The 22,217-nt window shown below is 49.9% G+C and overlaps 1 protein-coding gene and 1 long non-coding RNA gene across 2 annotated transcripts in view; one reads left to right on the top strand and one right to left on the bottom strand.

Moving 5' to 3' along the window:
* The window catches only part of NLK (nemo like kinase), a 996,575-nt gene that overhangs the window by 132,723 nt on the left and 841,635 nt on the right, over positions 1–22,217 (top strand). The window lies entirely within an intron of this gene.
* Positions 5,698–22,217, bottom strand: part of LOC144824439 (uncharacterized) — a 65,843-nt gene continuing 49,323 nt past the window's right edge. Inside the window, exon 3 of the long non-coding RNA XR_013608949.1 lies at positions 5,698–6,411. This is a non-coding gene — a long non-coding RNA (uncharacterized LOC144824439). The remainder of the gene's footprint in view (positions 6,412–22,217) is intronic.

Genomic DNA, 22,217 nt, shown 5'->3' with positions numbered 1-22,217 from the left:
GGTGCCTTTCTTCCCTTCCGTGATGTGGAAGCGCGTTTCTGTGGAGTAGTCGCCGTTGACGACCGTCGTTTGAATGACTCCTCTTAGTGGGGGCTCTGTGCCACCGTATGTGTAGATCCTCGCGGTGGAAGGTGTAAGCGGAGGTTTGGAGGACATTTTCTCATATTGGTCGGAGTCCATGACATTCACTGACGCCCCCGTGTCTATGAGGGCTGTCATCTTCGTGCCCTCGACGTCTATCGAGCACACGGGCGGAGGTCTTCTTTTGGTGGAGGCCCTGCTGACGTATGAGATGACATATATCTCATCGTCTTCCTCATCTTCATACTGCGGTCTTCTGTCTTGGACTTGGTGATCTGGTGGGGGCACTTCTTGGTCCATCGATAGCTGTCTGACCCGTTGTGTCAGTGTCCTGGGTCTCTGGCCAGCTGGTTTGTATTTTCCTCCACAGCAAACTGCGGTGAAGTGGTTGAGCCGCCCACACTTGAGACATGTCTTTCCTTTTGCACTACATGTTGCGGTTGCCGGATGGTCTTCACCGCAGTAACCACATGCGTTGCCTCGAGGCGGTGTGTTCCTTGATCGGGCAGCCATGGGTCGTTTCTGGATTGCGTCAACTCTCTCCTCCTTGATGGGTGTCATTCTGGAGGCTGTCGGCGAGATGATCGGAGTGCGTAGCGCAGCTTCCATCTCTTCCGCCCTTGCGTCGGACAGTTCGTGTGATCTGGCCAGGACTAGTATCTCATCCAGCGATATGCCCGGCTGGCGGAGGATGAGTTTCCTGAGTAGTTTTGACCTGCAGCCCACTATGATCTGGTCACGTATTTCCTCCTGTGGGTTGGTGAACGGGCAGGTGCTGGTGAGCCGGCGTAGCCGGATGTAGTACATGTCTACCGACTCCGTTTGCCATGCTCTTTTGAACTTAAACTTCTCAAAGTCAGTATTGAGTTGTGGATCAAAGTGTGTGTTTAGGGCTGCGACTGCGGCATCATAGTCGTGGTCCTGTCCGGTGTTGGGCAGCGTCTCGAATAGATCATATATTTCCGGTCCACCATACAAAATGAGGAGTGACCTTTTCACTGTTCCGTCCGTCTCCCTGGTGCCCTTGAAGTAGAGGTTTAACCTCCCGACCCACGCCTTCCATCTCGGCGCCGCCGTCGCAGGGTCTGCCGCCTCGCTGAATGGGGGAATTGGCGCTGCTCCCGAGTGTAGGTGGGCGGGTGGCATCGGCGCATTGGCACCGGCTTGGTTGGGTCCCGGTGGAGGCAACACCTGTGCTGCTGGAGCCTGCGAGGCCGCTACAGGTGGGTTTTGACCCGCCCCATCTTGATTGGCTCCTGGCGCTACCACCGACATGGCTCAGCGAGGGGGCTTCCCACCAGCAGGTAGGTTGATGCTTGAGCACTGGAGGAGTCAGTCCGGGTACGTGCGCCGACTGATGTTTGGAGGCGCGTGGGGTATACCTTCTGCCCCTTGTGTCTCTTGCAGGGCGTCGACTGTGGAAGGATCGGGATCCAGGGGTCCGGAAGCACGTGGCAGAACCAGGCGCGAGGAGGCGCGAGGGATGAGTCCTTGCAATCGAGTTGCTGTTGCCTATGCTTGTTTGCACGACTTGATGGTGCTTGTGCTTGTTTGCAGGGAGATGCCTTGGCTGAATACTGTAGGCGAAGACGTGTTGCCTATTCAGATTCCCTGATAGATGCTGTGGAGAAGGCTTGTGGGCGAATTGCCTTTGCCTATGCTTGTTTCCGTTTCACCCCCAGCGCGTTTAGGCCGCAGGCTCTGGAGACTCCGAACATGCACCAGCGCAGCGCTGCACGAGGGTGGCGTCTCTCGGCGTTGTCCTCAGACGTTGGGCCGTCTCTGGCCACGTGGTGCGAGCGGAGCAGCGGGCGCGCCGCCGTGTCTGTCAGCAGATCGAGCGCTCCCTCACCGCTGCTGGGACCGCGCTGATGATGGGGCGAGCGCACATGGAGGGGCTGCGCGGGCGGGAGGGGGACAGACTCACCCGCACCTCCGACGGCAGCAGGGCAGCTCCCAGCTCGTGACGAGTCCCGCCAGCTGAAGGCGCTCCCGGCCGGGAGACGTGTGGGCGGGTCTCGGAGCGGGACCAGTGCAGTATAACACGGCACGCGGGTGGGCACCGCAGCAGGAGGCAGGTTCTCTGCGGAGCCACGGATCGAGGCAGGCAGGCACACGCACAGGTAGGCCGGCCTCGTCGCCAATGTGGAGTGTTAGGTCGGGGCCTAACACGTGGTCGATAATTGCTTAAAGAATGTACACGGACCACGGTCAACAGTGAGCCGGAAAGACCCCGAGCGGTCTTCCGCTTTATTTATTTATACCCCGGCGCGAGCCCGCCCCGGGGTATGCATGCGTGCGTGCGTGCAAGTGCTACAATGTATGGGAGAGCCCGAGTGGCTCTCTACAACAGCCCCCACTCCTGTTTGTGCCTTCTTCAACGTGGAAGCTCCCATTTGTAATGGAATACGTCTTGCGTAAATATGAGTTGTATTGCATTGCAAATGCTTGTTTTTAAGTAGTGCGCAAAGTAAGCGCGAACACCAGAAGGCAGGCGTCTCACGCCTGAGTGTGGGCGGGGCTCCCGTGCACCAAGGAGAGCCCCGCACACCTGCCAGAGGAAGGCGGAGCTTCCCTGATTGCTCCGACGTCTTTCCTTGATGACGAGAGCTGTAGGGAATTGGAGAAAGCAGGACGGTGGGAGTCCGTACCCACCCAGAAGCGGGACGGTAAGATTTACTTTATATTTTAAATTTTTCTTTAATTAAACCATTTCCATCCCCCTACCAAGCCTCCACCCCCGCTCTTCATGCTGGTCGCGACTGACTGGGAGATTAAGAAAGATGCCCAGCGGCCCAAAATGTGTTTACATTTCGAATTCTTTTGGGTAACATCAGTGTTGCACAGTCAGTGGCGTAGGAGTACTCGGTCCGGCCTGAACCCATTATCGAGCTGCATAAAGACAGTTTTCCTCTAGCCAGTGAGTCAACAGTACTCTGTCCACATTACTCTAGTCACGAACTCAGCACCGCATGCTTGCACCCCCTCCAATACTGATCTGCATGAAGTCAGTATTACCACAGTCAGTGACTTACAGCTCTGTCCATATTACTTTAGTCACTGACTCAGCACACCTTGATTGCACCCCCTCCCATACGGAGCTGCATAATGAAAGTATTTCTCCAGTCAGTGACTTACAGTCAGGGCACAAGTCCTAAAAAAAGTAGTGGGGGGATGCTGTCACCGGAAGTGACGTCACAACAGGAAGTGACGTCATGAAAGGAGGGTTGCAACATCACGCTCATTGCCTCCCATCCGCAAAGATAATGGTGTCCTCTCGAAATTAACAAACGCAGTGGCGCACCAGCGCCGAGATCCGCGGGAGACGGCGCGCAAATTAGCATTCGCCCCTCGCAGTTAATGACAGAGAGGCCAAAGAGTGAAGTCCAGCTGTGTGGCAGGGGGGACGGCGACCACCCGGTAAAATAAGTGGGGGGACGCCGTCCACCCGCGTGGTACCCCGACTCGAGCCCTGCTAACAGTACTCTGGCCCGCTTGTACCCGGTATAACTAGACAGCGTGACCTTTCATTCGGCACAGCCCAGAGATAGGCCTTTCACCCACTGCAGCGCATGCTGAGTGCGCCTGTTACTCAGACCCTGCAGCAGGTTACACCAGCGTGTGATGGTCTGAACTCTTGAATAACTTAAACAAAATGGAAAGGTGACGCAGGGCATGCTCCACCGAAGTCCAATAGCCCTTTTCCCCACATGGCAGTGAAACCAAGCGTGCATCGTTGTTGAAGGAGCGCAAATGGGGTTTTAAAAAAGACATGCATTGTATCGTTTTGCTTTTGATTACCAATTAGTCTCATAAAGGCATCAACCCCTGTTTAGAATGAGCTAATACAGTGCTGGCTGTTTATTAGCACAACTAACGTGTAGAGCCCGCTGACAAGCAGAGCTAAAACCCTCCTCTGCATATGGGGGTGGAATGTGTGTCCAGTTTTCGTAGCACAACTAAACACGCTATTTCCACCTGTCAATACTGTACTCAATCCTATAGACTCTGGTGTCAGACTGCAGAGGTATCCCCAGAGCTGAAAGGATCACATAGCACACTATCCTCACTGCACTAATCCTAAATGTTCAGGCCCAAGACAGTAGAGCTACCCACCAGGGAAAACTACTCTTGTAGGTGCAGGCCTCAGGTAGCAGAGCAGCCCCGTGCTTGTTGTTCAAGCTACGTTGCACAATCAATAGTTTTCATCCACTGAGGAGGGGCCAGGGTGCCATGACCAAAACACAAGATAGGAAAATGGGTCCTTTCCATGCAGTTCTTGTTGGGATACGACTGACCCCCCCTCACAACCCCGGCCCCTGGTGCAACTGCTGGAGTACTAATACCTTGTGCTTTTTCTCTTCATGCTGATCTTTACTGCATGTGGCTGGATCGCATTCTGCACGATCATGCATGAAACCCCAGCTTCTGTCTTAGCGAACTGCTGTAGGCAGGCACAGGGCACACACCCCTATCCCGTTGCCCCTGCACGTTTTACAAATCATGGAAACAATAGTAATACATCCTTGTGCCATTCGTGTCGCGATAATACACAAGGATGTAAAGGGCAACATAGGAGTGTGTGCAGAAACAATACCTTCAGTGGTAAAATGAGTTGGAGTGTCCAACATGTAATTGTGGAGAACGTGCACGTGTGGTTGTTAATTTGCTCACCTGTTAATACACTCAATCGAGTTTTAGGTAAAATTAACAAGCACGTAGGGGAAATAGGGAAATACAGGCATGTTTATTTTCAAGAATATACGTGTGGGAGAATTTGCTTAATCAGTTATCCTTTTGTAAAAAGTAAAATGATCTTAGCGTCATGTATGCTCTCGCCAATTCCCATATGGGTATTGTAGATTGGAGAACATATGCATGTGTGTTGGCTCATAGGGGTATGTACTTATACAGCTGTGGGGTGGGTTATTCGGGCGTGTCTGCTAATATGTAAGTGTGTTTACTGGGAATACAGCTTTGCCTGCTAATATAATATATGTCTGTGTGTGCGAGGCAATAATGCATGAGTGCGGTGGAAGTGGATGTGGGCTAATTGACAGATCTGTCGAATTGGGAGGTGGAGAACCAGGTTCCAGTCTCGGCGTCGGCGCAACATCCTGTAATTCTGGCCAAACACTTAATATCCCTGTTCCTTAGAAGTGTCTAGTTATCCAGCACAATATCCTTGGTGCAACAACATCAAGTGTTGCATGGCTAAACACTCATAAGGTCCCAAAGGCGAGACCTACTGGCTATGCCAATGCTTGTTTGATGTATGTGGCTCTTCATGCTTAGGTCTTCAGAAACTTTTTCCCACAAAAAATAACCAGTCCAAATTTACATCCTTTTTTCCCCATACATCTTGGATATTCTAAAGGTACTAAAGAGTTTCTAGTTTCCCTTGGTGAGCACTGAACAAATAGCTGAAAGATAGTAACTTTTTGTTTTTTTGTTGGAAAAAATGGGGGGAAAAGTGCTGTGCAAGAAAGCTAATGCTCTTTTTTTCCCCACTAAAAATGTCAACAACAAATGGTTCGCTGCTCTAATATTACCATTTCCCAGCTCTCCGAAACAATCACAGTTGTAAAACAAAAGCACGTTTTTATCACAGGCTGCATTTTAATGATATTCAATTTCCTATTATTTTTTTCTAATTTCAGTTGTACTTCCAGTTTGTGGTGTAAACGTGTTAAACCCAGGGGCGAAAACAACTGAACAGTGGTATTGGTTTTAGGTAAAACAGCGCCACATAGAAAAATTCAACACAATTTTGTTAAAGCAAATAAACCAGGTATTTTACGGTGCTATAAGGTAAGGAGAACTACCACACTCTTTCAAAACAGTCCACAGCCTTTTAGAACCAAAACAACTCCTTAGCACACGTATTGAAATCAACAAGCAATAGTAGCTAGCGTGTTTCCACATAGTCGATGAAATGAGGTACAAAAGGTTGGTATTGATATCCTTCTTTGTTGATCACTTTATTCCTATATGTTGTATCAGTAATTTTTCCACATCCAACACGTGTTGCGTCATTTAGGGGAAATTGTCCCATGACTTTCTCAAGGCTAGTTCTGCCCAACACAGTCGTTTTTAATTTCGGTGATAATTCCAACCCGCATAGGGGTTCAAATGAAGGCGTCTTAAGTTTGAAATCTGGCGTTTCCTGTATATCGGTTCGCTCCTATTAAGTATCTTCTTCTGTGCTATACGTGAAATCGTTGGGTAATCTGGACGCCTCACGGAGACCTCGAGGCTGAGTATGTTCGAGTCTGCATTTCCGCGTTCCTGTTGGAATCTCCTGAGGTGAACATGGAAAGCGATACATTTCTGAAAATAAAATACAATTCACAATATAGCAAGAGGTCATTTGTGTAGATTGCTCATAATGCTCCAAAACTAATTGTTAAAATAATAAGAATGGAAATAAGTAAGAAAAAAATAGCAATTGACCACATTTCCATCTGTAATGTATTGCCCTCTTGGACGATTTACAAATGTAACATACTTGTATGTCTACTAGACCCTTACAGTCTCAAGAATATATAGTGTTTTTGGGTTGTCCAAAATCATGTGATATCCAGAGTCAACAACCGAACTGCAGCTTGTAATTAATTTTCATTGTGTACTAACCATGCAGCAATTGAGCTGGTAAAATGTAATGAATGAAAAATGGGCATTAATGAACCCAATGTATTTTTGAGATGTGCACAAGATACTGAGTTTAGGAATAATGGGTATTTGTGAACCTTTGCATTTGGGGTTACCCATACTTCCATATGATTCATAAGGCAGTTTGCTAAATGTGGTCATTTTTGCACACTAGCTTATAGTTGAAAGCCAATAATGGATAGAAATGCATTTTATAATAACAGATGCTATGCAATTCTGTGTTCCAACATTTCTCCTAATAAAACTGCTACCCCACTTGCGTGACTCAGCCTAGTGCTCCGACAAATAAGTACCCAAAAAGTAAAATTAAGATTTCAACATTTCCTGTAAAAAAAAAAAAAAAGACCTATTTTAGCCATCTGGGGAGCTGCAGTATTTGACCCCAGCTCAGATGCCACCTACGGAAAAACTACCAAACCCAGATTTTTTTGAAAACTAGACCCTCTGGGAAACCATAGTTGTGTGCCTTGGGTGGATTCACCAACATTTTGATACCAACTCTGCCCTGTAAACTTCAAACTTTGTCTAAAATCATGCATTTTCCTCAAACTTTAGAGGCATAAACTACCAGATTCCGCAGGGGTCCACAAAATTGCTACCACCCAGCATTCCTACGTTTTGAGCCCATCACACAAAAGTCCACAAAACACAATGTGGATATATGCAAATTTTTCATAGAAATATGAATTTCTTTGACGATGGGAGTAGTTGCTGTATTTGTTCTCAGGCCACTAAAGTGCAGCCATTCAGCCTGGCAAGCAGGAAAAATGTGTATTTCGTTCCACTCTACTGGTCCATATGTCAAAACTACCCCCAAAAGAATCCAATTTTCCTCTGGCTCGTAATTGAGATGCTTTGTGCCCTAAGAGACTGTTAACCTTTAGGGGTGGAGGATAGGCCCACCACCAGGTTTGCTCCTTTACACCCCATGCATTTTTAACTGCATTATCCTACAACCTAAAAACATAGGTTACTAGTGCCGTTTACCTTCCCTCTTAGACACAGCTTTAACCTCTTACCTGTTTTATTGTTTTTTAACCTGGCTCTCAGGGTATTTTCTATTTTTAAACTTTGGCAACTCTCTGATCCACCGCGACTGCCTTAGAAGGGATGTTTGTTGTGGAGAGAGGCTGCCTTTCAGTTTCCTTAATACGCAGCAGCAGCGGCCATGCTAGGGCGGTTGGCGCTCTAGTCATTCAGGCGGGGGTACAAAGCTGACAGTGCGCGGGAGTGTGTGGCAGACATTCCGGCAGGCACAGCAGGTTACTAGCACCATTTACATTTCCCTCTTAGACACAGCATTAACCTCTTACCTCTTTTATTGTTTTAACCTGGCTCTCGGGGGTATTTTATATTTTTAAACTTTGGCAACTCTCCGGTCCACCACGGCTGCCTTAGAAGGGCCATTTGTTGTGGAGAGAGGCTGCCTTTCAGTTTCCTTAATACGCCAGCAGCAGCGGCCATGCTAGGGCGGTTGGCGCTCTAGTCATTCAGGCAGGGATACAAAGCTGACACAGGGCGCGGGAGCGCAGAGGGCGCGCCGCTTGCGCGCCGAAGACGCACCTAAGGCAAGCCCGTCTGCGCCCGGATGCTGCCGGCTGGCAGGAAGCGCTGCCCTTTTTCTCCCCAAGGGCAGGATGACTTCAATTAGTTATACGAGAGAGCAACTGCTGGGAATGGAGCAGGGATGCAAGGGAGGGATATCATCTAGGAGGGAGGCCCTTGAGGGTCATTGTATAAGCTGTGGGTGGTTGGGGGATCATACAAGGCCCGTAAATAATCTCCTAACCCCTAAGCCACGAAGAGAACAGGGGGTGAATCAGTTAAAGGGGGGGCAACTCCAGTCAGTGAACCGAGCATAGGGAGGATCGTTCCAGGGGCTGTGCATAAATGCCAGGTCGTTCTCAAAACATTCGGGTGAGCTATGGGACCTGCTGGAAGATGAAAAGCCAGACTTATGCTTGCTGACGGAGACCTGGCTTCAAAGCCATTCAACCCCGGTGCTAGCAGTCACATTCCCTGAAGATTATATTGTGGCTAGACTAGATGGGGTAGGCAAGGGGGAGGAGGGCTTGCAGTAGCAACGCGGGCTCCGCACCACATTAAAGTAGTGGATCATATATAGAGCTATTGGTGTTTCATATAGAGTCTTTGAAGGGGACTAGATGGATGAGGGCGGTAGTGTACCATCCCCCAAGAGAGAGCAAGCAACTGGTTTGCTCCACCCTCCTGGAAACCCTTGCCCCTTATATTCTACAATCTGATTGTATTGCGTTAACCGGGGATTTCAATCATCATCTGGAATAGCCCTCGAATCTAGACTCTAGGTCCCTTCTGTCAGCAATGGAATCGCTGGGGCTGCTTCCCAGAGTGCATGAGCCTACTCACATCGCAGACCATACCTTGGACTCCATCTTTACCAACGTCCCTTTCCTCTCTGTAGAAACACCTCAGGAGCTAACTTGGACTGACCATTGGGCCCTAAGATTCTCCCTTAGCCAGCCAGAGGGCATGAAGAAGTTTGCAGGACTTGTAGGAAAGCCACGCCGGAAGCATGCGGCGCCACCTTCTTAGCCGTGGCGTTGTATATCGCCTTTCCACACGATAAAGATATCGTCTATATACCTCCACATATGTGCAATATGCGCATCAAAAATTGCCCTGTGGTGTCTTCTGAGGACATGCTCCTCCCACCAGCCTACATGTAAACATGCATAGCTGGGGGAGAAGCATGCCCCCATAGCCACACCTCTCTTTTGTCTGTATATTTTGGCATCAAACAGAAATACATTATTCATCAAGCATTTGCGGATCATTTCTACAATCATTTTGTTGTGTTGGTACATTCCTATATCTCTCTGATCGAGATAGTATTTGACTGCTCTCAATCCGTCTTCATGCCTGATGCATGTATATAATGCTGTTATATCCAACATCAGGAACACCATATCATTGGTCCAATGCACAGTGTTTAATTTGTTGAGAAAGTCTCTAGAATCTTTTAAATATGTAGGTAAAGCTGTAACAAATTCCTGCAGATAATAATCAACATACTTTGAGATATTTTCAAAACAACTGTTAATAGCAGAGATGATAGGTCTATCTTTCAGTGGGTTCAGTCCTTTATGTATCTTGGGGATAAGGTAAAACAAGGGTAAAACTGGGTATTCTCTATACAAAAACTTGTATTCTTCCTTGGTAATTAGACCTTCCCTCAACCACTTGGACAAGTCGTTCTTATAGTCATTATTGATTTTTCGCACTGAAATTCCATCACTGCGTTCATAACACTCTGCATCTTCTAGTTGTCTGAATGCTTCTGCCCTGTATAGATCTTTATCCCACAGGACAATATTACCCCCTTATCTGCATTGTTGATAACAACCTTGTTATTGTCTTTCAATTTCTTCATGAGTTGGAAATATTTTTTGGTCTGGCCATTGTTTTCTGATCTAGATCTGCAAACGTTTCTATATAAAGTTTTAAGTTCGTCAATAATCCTTTCATGAAAAATATCTAGGGCATCCCTCGGCATAATAGGCACAAAAGTGGATGGTGGTTTGAATGGACTGTTCCCTGGTAGGGAAATATTTATCCCCTCATTTTGTGCGACCTGTTGTGATCCCAGAGTTTCAGTGCCATCATCCAACAACATATGCAGTGTTACTAACGTGGGAATCGTGCCTGCCGACAAGCCTGTCGGTACTCTAGATGTCGGGGTAATATCTTTACTTGTGTTGCTGCCCTGATTTTTTATGATAAAGAACTTTTGCAGTTTCATTTTACGTATAAATTTGTAAACATCGACCCGCGTACGCACAAAACCAAAATTGCTTTCTGGGCAGAAACTAAGGCCTAAAGTTAACAATTGTTGCTCAGCCGAGTTAAGATCAATGTTAGTGAGATTCACAATAGTTTTGTTGGCATTACCTGTATTCACCTCCGCCAATTCTTTTTCTGGCGTCCTCTGCCGGTTGTGTTTTGAGCATTTGCGCCTTTGTTTCCGCCGTCTGTTCCTGGCTTGCCTGGTTGAGGTTGCGTGCCTCTCGACCAAAGGAACTGCAGTCTTTGTTCCCTTATAAAATCCAATTCATCCGCATATGCCATGGGCCCCAGTGATGTCAAAGAAGAACTAGACATCCCAGAAACACTTCCTGTATCTGAATCCTGGCCACTTTGCTGTTAGACTAGTATTGGAACTCAATTCTTGCCTGTTTATATTTAAAGATTGGTCCGTCTCATTTGTGCGTGAAGCCAGTGGATTAGGTCGCATGAGAGCTCTATGTTTTTTTACAGTCATACTTGCGTGCAAATGTGAACACTTGCCCTCTCTCATAGTCGTTCTTATCTCGGGCAAACTTCCAGATTGTCCTGGTTTTGATGGTGTCCTCTAATTTATTTTTTCTTTCCATGTTATCTTTCAACAGCTTATTTGAATTTGAATTTGAATTTTAAAATATTTCTTAAGCGCACTTTTACCGGGACGGTTTCATGGCGCTGGATAGCAGTGTATCGGTGGAGGCCAAGGCAAAGAACTAGGGTGCTACAGATCTGGAAAACAAAAACGTCTTGAGTAGTTTACGGAATTCCAGATAGGACGATGAGGTCCTGATTGCAAAAGGAAGCGAGTTCCAAAACGATGGAGCCAGCACCGCAAATCTGGCCCCTCCGGACTTCTGCTTCCTAAAACGGGGGACTGACAGGAGAGCGTGATGAGAGGAGCGGAGCTCTCTGATCGGGAGGTAGGATACAATAGCTTCACAGAGGAAAGCGGGGGCAGTCCCGGCCCTAGCCTGATACGTGATGCAGCCCAGTTTAAATAGGGCCCTCTCCCTCACCGGAAGCCAATGCAGAGACTGCAACAGAGGGGTCACATGGTTGGATTTAGAGAGACCATAAATCAGGCGGGCCGCCTGATTTTGTATCGATTGAAGCCGGCGGATCAGGTAGGCCGGGGCACCATTGTAGATCACATTCCCATAGTCAAGGCGCGATTGCACCATGGCCATGAGGATGAGCTTGAGTGCGGTAACAGAAAAAAAACGGGCGACCTTACGAATGGTGCGGAGGGAAAAAAAACAAGCCGACACCACTGAGTTTATCTGTGCATGAAGAGTGAGCTGGGGGTTGATGAAAATGCCCAGGGTTTTAACTTTGGGAACAGGGAGGGGAGGGGGGCCAAGGGAAAGGGGCCAAAAAGCGGGGGACCAGGGACTGCAGCCACCACCCGTCAAGACCAATTCGGTCTTGTCGGGGTTTAATTTAAGGTGGTTGCAGTTCATCCATCCTTGAATGAAAAGCATGACTCTTTGGAAGTTCAGGGCAGAGGTGGGGGAGCAGGAAAGGTTAAAGATGAGTTGGAGGTCGTCGGCGTAGTTGAACACCGAGACCTCCATCTGCTGTAAAGAAAAAATAAGGGGTGAGATGTATAAATTAAACAGCAAAGGAGACAAGGAGGAACCCTGGGGAACACCGCAGGTCACTCTCCGGGGTGGAGCAGCGAAGTTGGCTAGATGGACGGCCTGCTCTCTGTCTGTTAAAAAAGAGCGAAGCCAGGTCAGGGCCATGCCCTCGATGCCCGCCGCTTTGACACGGGACAACAGAATGCCATGGTCCACCGTGTCGAATGCGGCGGACAGATCTAATAGGACCAGGGCCTGGGGGCGGCCGATGTCAATGCCTTCCCTCAGTTTGTCCATCACCGACACAACTACCTTCTCGGTAGAGTGCAGTGGGCGAAAGCCCGCCTGGCGGGGAGAGAGGCGGCCAGTCGATTCCACGAAGGAACTCAGGGTCCTGGTGACATGGGCCTCTGAGACCTTAGCCAGATAGGGAAGGAGGGAGATGGGACGGTAGTTAGCAGGCAGGGAGGGATCGGTGCCTGCCTTTTTCAGAATCGGAATGATGACTGCCGATTTGTGAGCATGGGGGACAGTGCCAGTTGTAAGGGAGTGATTAATTAAAGTAAGTGGAGGGGAGCAACAATTGGAAAAAAACTCTTTCAGGGCAAATGCAGGACCAATGTCCTGGGGGGAGCCCGATTTTACCTGGGCCAGTAGTGGGAGGAGAGTATCTTGTGTCAAAAGGGGGAACTGGGTAAGGGGTAAGACAGAGGAAAGGGAGTGAGCAGCAAGTGGTACCGGGAGTGATGAAGGGATATTGGCCTTAATGAGGGCTACCTTCTCGATAAAGAAGGAATTAAGGGAGTTACAGAGGGTTTGGGATGGAGGAATTTTAGAAGTAGCCCTGTCAGAGGCAGCGAGCTCATGGACTGTGGCGAATATTTCTTTGGATTGGTTCTCTGCTGCCAGGATTCTGCCGGAAAAGTACTCAGCTTTAGCTTTTAATATATCCCTTTTATATTCATTGAGTACCGAACAGTAGCTTATTTTAAGAGAGGGGCAGTAGGAGCGCCGCCACGCTCGTTCGGCTCTGCGTGTCGCAAGTTTTTTAGCTCTAAGGGAAGGGGTAAACCATCTGTTGGCCGCATGGGCACGTTTGATGGCCACTCTCTTAAGGGGGAGAGTAGTGTTGCACGCGTTTGACAGCCAGGTGTTAATGGCTGTGAGCTGAGTGGAGAGGGGTAGGCCGCCGAGCTCGGGGCTGGAAGCTGCAAGGGACAAGCAGATCGCGGGGTGGTCAGCCTTATCCCACTTTCTGGCCCAGATGTTTCTAGGCGGGGGGGTTTGGGCGGCCGTCCAAGGGCTACTGCGAAAGAAATAAGAAAGTGGTCTGACCAGGAACAGGGCGAGATGGTGGGGGGGTTGATGGGGATGTTCAGGGTCCAGATTTGATCTAATTGATGGCCTTTGGTATGGGTATATTTACAACAAGGGGTGGTGAGTGACAGAGTCTCTGAATTAAGCAGAATACTCTCACCCAGTCAAGAGATCAGGGCTAGATCAAACACCGTTTTTTAGCTCATTGCACCATCCCAGTTTCAGAACCTGGCTGTATGCAAATTAGTCTGTTCCTGTCCCAGTGCATGATGGGAACAGGGCAAACCAAACTACAAAAGCCAATTCTTACACTGGGAAGGAAACAAGCTTCCGGGGACCGGTTTCTGGCATTACAGCCGTCTTCGGCCCGGCTTGCTTGAATCCTGATGGTGCAATGTGCAAGGGACTCATGTCTGAGTATACCCTTCCACGCTTAGGGTGGACAAAAATATTTACAACAAGGGGTGGTGAGTGACAGAGTCTCTGAATTAAGCAGAATACTCTCACCCAGTCAAGAGATCAGGGCTAGATCCAACACCGTTTTTTAGCTCATTGCACCATCCCAGTTTCAGAACCTGGCTGTATGCAAATTAGTCTGTTCCTGTCCCAGTGCATGATGGGAACAGGGCAAACCAAACTACAAAAGCCAATTCTTACACTGGGAAGGAAACAAGCTTCCGGGGACCGGTTTCTGGCATTACAGCCGTCTTCGGCCCGGCTTGCTTGAATCCTGATGGTGCAATGAGCAAGGGACTCATGTCTGAGTATACCCTTCCACGCTTAGGGTGGACAAAAATATTTACAACAAGGGGTGGTGAGTGACAGAGTCTCTGAATTAAGCAGAATACTCTCACCCAGTCAAGAGATCAGGGCTAGATCCAACACCGTTTTTTAGCTCATTGCACCATCCCAGTTTCAGAACCTGGCTGTATGCAAATTAGTCTGTTCCTGTCTATGGGTAGGCATACTGAGTTGGGGAAGAAAGTTGAGACTGGTGAGCAGGGCCGTGAACTCCTTGGATCTAAGATCTTCAGCTGGGTCGTTCGGCCAGTAGTTCAGGTCCCCAAGCACCAGAATTGCGGAGTTGTTCACTACTAGAGTGGCCAAAAGGTCCTCAATAGAGGAAAGAAAATCGGGGGTGGGTTGAGGCGGCCGGTAAATGAGCACACAAGTCAAAGGAACCCCAAAAGAGGAAGAACGGACTACTAGACAGTCCACGGCAGGAATAGGAAGGGAAGGTAGTGTCTGGAAATGGAAATCTGTGCGGGTGATCAGAGCAACGCCTCCCCCAGTTTTCCCCCCAGGGCGATCCATTCTGATGGCCGAGTAGGAAGTGGGCAGCATGGACAAGAGGCTCGGAAGGGAGGCATCCCTGAACCATGTTTCCGTAAGGAATAGTAGGTCTGGCTGGCGGGAGTCAAGCAGATGGAATAACTCGAGGTGGTGCCCAACCGCGGACCTGGTGTTGAGGAGGATCGCTGTGGTGGTAGACAGGGGGAACCCAGAGTGCGAGGGGACACGAAACCGTGCTTAGGTAGTAGGCGGGAGGGGGATGAGGGAACATCGGACGGCTGTTGCAGTAGCTCGCTAGGTCGTAAGAGTACGGCAGATGAGTTACATAGGTCAAGAGAGACAATGCGCTCTCGCACTGTAGGAGGGGGGGGGCGTGGGTGCCAGAGGGAAAGAATGGTCGCGGAAGAGTACATGATGGAAGAGTGGGCATAGTGGCCGGTCCCGGGCCCCGGCCAGCCGCGGACGGGCGCAGACGGGCTTAACTCTGGCGCGACTCCGGCGCGCCTACGACGCGCCCGCTGCGCTCGTCCGCTGCGCTGACGCATAGTGGTCGCTTAAGTAGCAGTGTGACTAGGGGGGTGTGGCTAGTATGGATCAGGCCGACAACCCGACCCAAGATGGCGCCCGCAGTCGCCGGGGTCGCCGTTAAGCGGTGAACCCACGGCGGGTTACTGGCTTCAGGCGGACTGTGAGGGTGAGTGTGGCGGCTAGTAGTCAGCAGGGCCACTGAGGGAGGGTTAAAAAGCGTTGCCGCTGCTTGTAGTCAGCAGGACGAATGAGGCAAGAAATGGGGGGAAAAATTGCTCGTATTCAGCATAAGAGCCAGGATTTTAAAATAAGATGTCAGCGCCCCAGCAGATGCGCGCAAGCCCTCTGCCACCGGGCTGCGAGCTATCGCTGGTGAGGAGGGGAGGAGGGTCCTAAGTAGCAGCTTGACTAGGGGGGTGTGGCTAGTATGGATCAGGCCGACAACCCGACCCAAGATGGCGCCCGCAGTCGCCGGGGTCGCCGTTAAGCGGTGAACCCACGGCGGGTTACTGGCTTCAGGCGGACTGTGAAGGTGAGTGTGGCGGCTAGTAGTCAGCAGGGCCACTGAGGGAGGGTTAAAAAGCGTTGCCGCTGCTTGTAGTCAGCAGGACGAATGAGGCAAGAAATGGGGGTAAAAATTGCTCGTATTCAGCATAAGAGCCAGGATTTTAAAATAAGATGTCAGCGCTCCAGCAGATGCGCGCGAGCCCTCTGCCACCGGGCTGCGAGCTATCGCTGGTGAGGAGGGGAGGAGGGTCCTAAGTAGCAGCGTGACTAGGGGGGTGTGGCTAGTATGGATCAGGCCATCACCACCCCTTGTTGTAAATAATTTTGTCCACCCTAAGCGTGGAAGGGTATACTCAGATGTGAGTCCCTTGCTCATTGCACCATCAGGATTCAAGCAAGCCGGGCCGAAGACGGCTGAAATGCCAGAAACCGGTCCCCGGAAGCTTGTTTCCTTCCCAGTGTAAGAATTGGCTTTTGTAGTCTGGTCTGCCCTGTTCCCATGATGCACTGGGCCAGGGACAGACTAATTTGCATACAGCCAGGTTCTGAAACTGGGATGGTGCAATGAGCTAAAAAACGGTGTTGGATCTAGCCCTGATCTCTTGACTGGGTGAGAGTACTCTGCTTAATTCAGAGACTCTGTCCATCACCACCCCTTGTTGTAAATAGTATGGATCAGGCCGACAGCCCGACCCAAGATGGCGCCGGCAGTCGCCGGGGTCGCCGTTAAGCGGTGAACCCACGGCGGGTTACTGGATTCAGGCGGACTGTGAAGGTGAGTGTGGCGGCTAGTAGTCAGCAGGGCCACTGAGGGAGGGTTAAAAAGCGTTGCCACTGCTTGTAGTCAGCAGGACGAATGAGGCAAGAAATGGGAGGGTTAAAAAGCGTTGCCGCTGCTTGTAGTCAGCAGGACGAATGAGGCAAGAAATGGGGGTAAAAATTGCTCGTATTCAGCATAAGAGCCAGGATTTTAAAATAAGATGTCAGCGCTCCAGCAGATGCGTGCGAGCCCTCTGCCACCGGGCTGCGAGCTATCCACTATGCTATTATTTTCCGGGGTAGTTAATGATTCAAGTTCTTCCGTTAACTTGACGATTTCTTTTAGATCATCTTCACGATCCACTTTGGCATGTCTGATTAATAGGCAGACCAGATGCATAGAAGCATCCAGATTATTTTCCGCCCATTCTTTCAAGAGCTGTGGTTTGGGATTGTCGAAACTGGGCGCAAGCATTATGCGCAAGCCTCTCGGTACCCGCCCAGCTTCGTGGTATTTTTCCAAAGATTTGATTTCCCACCACTTTATCATCTTGCTTCTGTGATGTTTCTCCAGAATTTTCGCCAAACTTTTAACATCCCCTGACGTGTGTGTGTATATATATATATATATATATATAGATATATATATATGTATTGTCGCTCCTTTGTTGTCCACCTTTGAGTAGCACACGAGCAGCAGCTTGATTTATGTGTAGGTGAGGACGGGGATCCGCTTGTATATGCCGCTCCTTAATGGATCTGCCCGGCGCGTTTCGAAGCTCCATATGCTTCTCTTCAGGGGCTTTAACGGAAGCGGTGTGCGCAACCGCTAACCCACTTCTCGTTAAAAGCAGCGGTCCACACCCTAATGCATTTCGAACTTTTTCTTACTCAGAGGGTGATTGAAGGACAAAGCACAGTGATACCGCACCTTCCCAGGCATTTACATTCTATCGTGAGTCCTGATTGGACAACTTTGTATAAGAGTTCACGTCCAATCAGGACTCACGATAGAATGTAAATAAATAAGTTCGAAATGCATTAGGGTGTGGACCGCTGCTTTTAAGGACTGGCTTCACATGACTGCTGTACCGATTAAAGCTTTTGGGGAAAAGCTCCTTGCGTCTGTGTGCTGCCTAATTTGTTGGACACCCCACGGAGCTGGATATATATCTATATCTATATATCTATATCTATATCTATACACATTTATTTATCTGGCCTTGCACAACATTCCTGAACTGAAGAAGTCTGCTTTGGCAATGAGAATCAAACATAGACAACATTCATGAGGACACATCAGGATAGTTGTTACCACTAAAACATTTGTGATACTATCACAAGAAGTTTGAGAATAATATCAAAATAGCTTTGCAAAAGTTCGTTAGCATGCTCAATTATTGTGTGACTTAATATTAATTGTATTTGTTTTTATTTATATATTTTTATTTTTGCCCAATTTCACAAACTACTGTCCCTAGCTGGGATATTACTAAATTTAGGAGCTGTGAAAGAGGTTTAATATATGATTTGAATCTCCAACGACTCACTTGCACTGTTATCTCAATGCACAGAATGGTGACCTTAAATGTTATGTTTGGAGAGGGCATTCTTTGAAGTTAATTGTGAGCATTTGATCCTTAAACTTGCATATATTTGGTATTTGTATAGCATGATCCTAGCCAAAGGCACTGGACATGGTCAAAGGCAAGAATACAGTTAGCAAGTAATGTGAGAGTTACCCGGTTTGTAGACCATTACTGCGATATAACTCTGTGTTCTTAAAAGAGGTGCGTCTTCAACTGTTTCTGAATTGGAGCAGGGCTGGGGATGTTATTCCAGATCCTTGGTGCATAGATTGAAAAGGACCCCAATCTTGTTTCTTTCTTTTTATACTCGTGTGTCTCCAGTCTAACAGTGTCCTGGCTATGGATATGCAGAGCGCCAACAGAGTTGGTGAGCTTATCGGACAGACCGAGAGAGGGGTGCTGTTTGTGATGGCTTTGTAAATGATTAAGAGATGAAAGGTGGGACTGTGAGGGACTCTGGATGTGTTGAGGATCTTCTAGAACAAAGAGTTGCTCGTGAACAAATTGGTGTTGGTTGGAAAGGGAACAGGCAAACCATTATAGAACGGTGCCAGTGAATCCTATAAGGGACTCGAGTGTAGATGCTAGCTAGCTAGCTAGTGGGTCAGCTAGCATGTCTTTGTATGGCACACTGACCCCAATTATTTTAAATACTTACATCCTCTTACCTGCTTTTGATATTTGGGATATGCCACAAAAGGATTGTGCCAGATGCATTTCTGTAGTAGGGGATCTCTGTGTATAGTCATAATCTAGTGAATAGTCCCGTCCATGTGCGTGGACCCCGGAGCAATCAAAAATAATCTCTTACAGTGTCAAAAAATGCAGAAAAGCATAGACACTTAAGAGAGAATTTAAAGACAGATAATGCAGCCTAAAAAGGCTACACTGTCCAGTACTTCAACTAGAAATTCCACCATAAAATCCACAAAACAGCAAAAGCCTGTACAGATTTCCCTTGCTTTACCAGCAAAATCCCTCAGGAATGATAGAGAGAAGAACCTGGACAGACAAGCCCCATAGGCTGCCATTATGTGGCTCAAAACAGGATACTGTGCCTTTAAGAGAATCTTCCAGAACCTTCTCCCAGTATCCCAGAATGCATAGCAGGTCCAACTTAGTTTCAGTTCTTTTTTCCGGCTCCTGCAAGCAGGACCCTGGAGCATTGAGCTCTCCCTTTTCAAGGGTTTTTGTTGGTGTTTTTCACTAATTTCGATTTTGTGTACTTTTAAAGTACTTTAGTGACTTTCTTCTTGGGTTTCTGCTCTCTTTGGCTGTCCATAATGCCTGCATTATTTGATAAATGCCCAGAGTGCTCCAGGAAGAAGGCCAAGTCAGACCCCCATGAGGTGTGAATCCTCTGCCTTCCCTCTTCCCACATCCCAGAGGAGTGTGTGATCCTTAGAGGCTTCTCTGGCAGGACCCTGAAGGACAGGAGAAAAATCAGACTTCAGGGACTTGAAGAAAGAAGACTGAAGGCTCAAGGTGGGTCTGGAGGGGCTTCTGCTGCCCATGCTGAGGCCTCTGGGGGGCTCCCCAGGGGCAGGAAGTCCAGCAAACGTCCAAGGTCTCCGTCTGGTGCAGTTGCTATGACCACGACGTCGAGAGGAAGGTCCACGGCCAGTTCCCGGTCTCCCCAGGGCTCTGGGTCGAGAAAACGTTGCCCGTCGACGTCGAGGGACGTTTACAGGCCGCCGTCGAACCCGGTGTCGATCTCCTCGTCGTCGACGTCGAGTGGACGGCATCGGAGGGCCCGGCGTCGGCGCTCGCCGTCGAGGCGACACCGCCGTTCGCCGTCGAAGACAAGGACATCGTCGTCGTCGAGGGGATCCTCGTCGTCGAGGTCGCCGTCGAGACGGAGGAGGTCTCCGGCGCCGAAGAAGTCGACGTCGAGGCGTTCGAAGAGGTCGACGTCGAGACGATCGAAGAGGTCGACGTCGAGACAATCGAAGAGGTCGACGTCGAGGCGCTCGAAGAGGTCGACGTCGAGGCGGTCGAGGTCGCCGTCGAGGCGTCACCGCCCGTCGTCGAGATTTAGAGGTTCGTCCATCTGGTCGGGGTCGACGTCGAGGCGGAGAAGCCGGTCGACGCCGAGGAGTGTGAAACGGTCGACGCCGAAGGGCCGCTCGCCGTCAAAGGAACCACGATCGACGTCTGAGCACCGATCGTCAACGTCAGGAGGTGGTAAGGACAGGCCCAGGACTGTGGGGGGCTCCCCACAGTCAGGACAGGATGGTGGCTCCCCGGGAACGGCATACTCCGAGGTGTATACCCCGAGGAAGCCTACTGCACCGCCTTCGTTGCCTCCTTTGCCTAAGGGCCCGCCTCCGAGGGTTTCACCCCCTCCTCCGTTGCCTCCTTTACCGGCGCCTCAGGCCCCGGTTCTAACTGTTCCTCCTCCCCCGGTTCCACCGAGATCGGTGTCGATGCCCAACCTCCCGACACCTCCGAAGAAGACTCCTAAGTCGAAGGTTCCTCCTAAACCCAAGACGTCCGACCCGGGGAGGCCGGCGGAGCGTCCCAGACCCAAGAGATCGAGGTCACGCTCAGGTAGAAGGGACAGGTCGAGGAGTGGATGCGGATCCTCCTCGAGATCCAGGCATCGCCATAGGAGGCATAGGTCCCGGTCTCGTTCTGCCTCGGGGACCCGTTCCTACTCACCTACGTTGTCAGATTCACCGGAGACGAGGGTGTCCCCGATTGATGACATTGGCACGTTCCAGGAGGTTCTCCTGCGCGGGGCGGCGAAGTTGGGGATCGAGGTTACGGCTCCTACGCCCTCAACTTCCGTGATCTTTGAGACATTGCATAAGAAACACCTGTCTCGCCCCCTACTGCCTCTGGTGCCAGGTCTACTTGAGCCAGCGGAACAACTCTTCCTTACGCCGGCGGTGGTGAAAGCTGCGCCTTCCAGGCTCTTGAAGAAATACAGGGCTCCTGAGTCGGACCCGGCTTTCTTGCGGAAGGACCCGACACCGGATTCGGTGATTGTGACGGCGGCTCGGAAGCTCCATGCTACCTCTCCTGCCTCCACCGTGCCTCCCGATAAGGAGAGCTGCTGGATTGACTCTGCTGGACGAAAAGCGTGTTGGACGTCCTCTGCAACGATGAAGGCCTCCAGTGACTCGGCGTTGTTAGGACGATACGACCGTGCACTCTGGGACTCCATGGAGCGGTTTGCGGACCTCGTTCCGCGCGACCGGAGAGAGGATTTCATGGAGATCGTCCAGGAAGGGATGCTGGTTTCTAACCAGGCCATTAGCGCCGCGGCGGATATCTCCCTGCTGGCCGCGCATGGATACTGCCACGGTATCAATCAGAGGCGCCATGCTTGGCTTCGGTTGACGTCGCTTAAACCTGAGGCGCAACAACGTGTGGCAAATCTGCCGTTTTCCGGGGATACCCTTTTCGGGAAACACGCAGATGACGAGATGGCCAGGATGAAGGCCGAGGCGGACACCCTGACGGCGGTGGGCTTGGAGAAGCCCAAAGATAAGAAACCCTTCCGCCAATTCCAACGGCGTTTTGGGTCGCAGGGTCGAGGAAGGGGACAGTCTTCTGGACATCATCAGCAGCAGCAACAACAGCAGCAGTACAGAAGACCCTTCCAAAAACGTCAGAGGGGTAGAGGTGCACAGCAGTCCTCTACCGCGACCAAGGGCCCGGCTGGGTCTCGACCCTGAGCAGTTACTTCCCCTTCGTCCGTTACCCGCTCCGGTGGGGGGAAGCATTACATTTTTCCTGGCAGAGTGGAGAAAAATTACTCAGGACAAGTGGGTGCTGAATATTGTTTGCAATGGATACAGTCTTCGTTTCACCAGCCCTCCTCCATCGATTCCTCCGATCAGCTCGCAGTATCAACTGCGCGAGCTTCAGGCGGAGGCCGACATCCTGATGAGGAAAAGGGCGATAGAGGATGTACCTCTGTCTCAAAGAGGAAAAGGTCTGTACTCTCGGTTCTTTCTGGTCCGCAAGAAGGACAAGAACGAGTTCAGGCCCATTCTGGACTTGCGACAGGCAAACAAATGGATTCGCAGAGAAAAGTTTTGCATGCTGTCGTTGCATCAGA

The sequence above is a fragment of the Lissotriton helveticus genome, chromosome 3_1, assembly GCF_964261635.1.
Source record: "Lissotriton helveticus chromosome 3_1, aLisHel1.1, whole genome shotgun sequence".
In the NCBI taxonomy this organism is placed as follows: domain Eukaryota; kingdom Metazoa; phylum Chordata; class Amphibia; order Caudata; family Salamandridae; genus Lissotriton; species Lissotriton helveticus.
This window is presented reverse-complemented; position numbering and strand designations above follow the sequence as displayed.